Genomic DNA, 3,552 nt, shown 5'->3' on the forward strand with positions numbered 1-3,552 from the left:
TAGAATATATATAGCCTAAGAAGATGTTGTGTAGGGTTATGAAAAAATATTTTTTAATTGTTTGTTTATGAAAATAATATATTTAATGAGTAATTGCAACTTTTCAAATACATGCATGTTTCCACTTTTCATTTAGTGTGCATTTATGATACGAATAATTGCATCTATTAATTTTGAGGTGGTTATTCCCATTTTCGAAAATATAGGGTATTATTTGGCCACCTATTTTTTTTTTTAAAATTGTTCCTATTTTCTTGAAATGGTGTATGAAAAAAAGACATTAATTGGAAACCGATTAGGTATCTTTTTAATGGTCATATATTAATTGAATATTAAATCATATTCCTTAATTATTTATTGGGTAAAATAAACATTTTTATTATTAATTGACAATAATCATTTTTTTAAAATTTAATTTTTTTTAATTTCATTGTATTAAATATAATTTTGTAAGATGTTAAATAACGATAAAAAACACAATAAATTTTAAACTTTTTACTGAAAAACTTAAAATATTTGTTCATATTAAAAATTAAGCATAAAATAAAAACAAAATACAAATAATTAATATTCTCTAACTTAAAATCCACTCTTCATTTCCCTTTATCTTTTTATTTGAAGATTCTCCTTCTTCATCTTCCATAATCCTCTTCTTGATGCTTTCACGAGTCTTCTTCATTTTGACATGTACTTTGTTCCACTCTTCAATTTCTTCTTTCAAGTTTTCAACATACTTCTTGTTCAATCCCTTCCTCATTTTTCGAGATATTGTGGCAAACTTGTAGGGAAAATTTGTTCCATCTTCGAACTCAGTAAATTTTGATGAAGGCAAGATCTCTGCTACTCACAAAATGAATTTCAAATTTTTTATCATGCCTTCAGTAAGAGAGATGAGATCTTGAATCATGTTATCAATGAGGAATGTTGAAAGACAAAGAAATATGTGAAAGGAGAGTAAAGTAGGCTGTGTTTGAAGAAGAAGTGTATAATATATAAAGTGTGTTCTTAAATAATTAAAAAAATAATATTAATTTATTAACAATTGCAACTCTTCAACTTCATTGATTTAAATATTATATAATTAGAAAAAAAATATTTAGCCATTAATGTTGTTGGAGAGACAAAAAATTTCGGCCACATTAATAACTATTATTATATATTTAATTTTTTTTCAACTCTAAACCTTCATGCATGTAAATAGAACCTAGATTTCACATTTAATTATAATTATTATTATTTTAAACTTTATTTTTAAAATATACATTTATATTTTTTTGGGAAAGTGGGATAAATATGGGGAGTAGAAAGATTTGATTTTATCATCAATATGTATTGAAAAAAATAATAAACAACGTGATTTTTCGGTTTTTTAAAAAGAAAAATCAATATTTAATGCAAATTTTATTATCACCACTATACTTAAATCATGCATAATAATTAAAATATAAAAAAATAAAAATTAATTGGACAATTAAATATATTTTTCGGTATTAATTTTATTTTATTTTTTATAGTAAAATAATATCAAATTTTATTATTTTTAAATGAACTTGCAAAGTTTTAATTATAAAAAATAACCATAAAAATTAACTTTCAATTCATAACTGAGAAATCATTATATAATATTTAAAAACAAAGTATGAATATTCCTACATATTCATGAAAGAGTTCAACAAAGTTTCTTGATATACTATTTCGCGTTCAACATCATACATTAGACGCCTCCAATACAAGTCCTCCTTCTCAGAAGCATCGACGAACGTTTGTGCTAATTCATTCTGAATTTCTCTAATCTTACGTACTTTAGTACTTTCTCCACTCCATTCTCCAAATGCTTGATCGATGAAGACGGTTCTCACTATACTTCTTTCTTCGAATGATCTCATGAGGTGCAACTTAATTTGTTCCACAAAATTGTACAACTCTCCACTTAAGTATTTTTCTTTGCATTTCGAAAGTGATCTAGTAAGAATTATTTCCTCTATCATCTTGTTGTCCATTTTCTTTCTATTTTTTTGGTACCTAAATGGACAACCTTAGTGATGAACTAGGGTTGCCTAGTCGCACATATATATATATATATAAAGAATTTGTATTCAACATTGTTTTTCTACACAAATAATTAATAAGTAAGAGAAGACATCGGGAATAATAATGAGTGATGAGCAAGACGAGGAGTCAACTACTCCGGAATAATTAATAATATTTATAAAAAATATTTACTTTAAATTTAAACTAAGGATTTTTTAAAATAATATCATTTTCGAAATATATCTTAGTAAAAAAATAGTCATTTTTGAAATACATTTTATAGGATAAATGGCTTTGTTCATTTTTGAAATATATTGCTACAAGAAAAAAAAAATTGATATGTAAATTGCTAGCAATAATAATTATTAAAAAAAGATCAAATTTCCATTAACAAGAATAAAATTCTTAATTCAATATAGATGAGCAAACACTCTAAATTTTGTAGACAAAATATACAATCCCTAAATGTTCTTGAAAGAATCCAACAACATTTCATGATATACAATTTCACGTTCAACATCATACATTTGAGTCGTCCAATACAAGTACTCCTGCTCAGAAGCATCGATGAACTTTTGGAATAATTCATTCTGAATGTGTCAAATTTCACGTACTTTAGGGCTTTCTCCACTCCATTCTCTAAATGCTTGATCCATCATTGCCTTTCTCATTGTAATTATTTCTTCAAGTGATCTATTGAGGCGTATCTTAATCTCTTCCATGAAACTGTACAACTCTCCACTTAAGAATTTTTCTTTGAATTTCGAAAGTGATCTAGTAAGAATGATCTCCTCTATCTTGTTTATGTCCATTTTCTCTCTATGATGAACAATCTTTATGATGATAAAAAAAAAATATTCTAGCCACAGATATATAATGAAGTAATAATAAAGAAGATAAAACATGAGGAATAATAATGACTGATGGGAAATACAAGGAATCAATTATGCTAAGTATTTGCCATTTTTGAAATACTACAAATATTATTATTATAATTAATTAGTATACCAAATAAAAATATTAATTGTAATAAATACAAATAAATCCATAAATGTCATTGACTACTCATATTCTTATTTTTATTTATTTATTAAGTCTATTAACATGTATAATTAAGTATTTTTTAACAATATTTTCAAAAAATTGTCATTATTTATATTAAAAAATTATATAAAAAAGTAATCACTTTTTAAACTTTCGACAAAACCCACTAATTTTTTATTATATTTTTTATAACGAAATATAAAGATAAAAAAGAAATATACATATTACAAAATAACAATATTTATAACCATTAAAAAAAATCAAATTTCTATTTCATAATAATATGTTAAATTCAACATACATCTAACAAAAAAAGAGAGTACAATCATTTAAATAAAAATTGTAAAAAGAGACAACAGTCTTCAATCTTTGATCCAATTTTTCAATCACCACTTTTGAAAAGTAATATCGCGTTCAAGCTTGACGAGTTCAATCCTCGTGTAGTAATCTTCCTTTTCTAGAGCATGAATGAGCCTT

Source organism: Humulus lupulus, chromosome 5 (assembly GCF_963169125.1).
Source record: "Humulus lupulus chromosome 5, drHumLupu1.1, whole genome shotgun sequence".
NCBI lineage: Eukaryota > Viridiplantae > Streptophyta > Magnoliopsida > Rosales > Cannabaceae > Humulus > Humulus lupulus.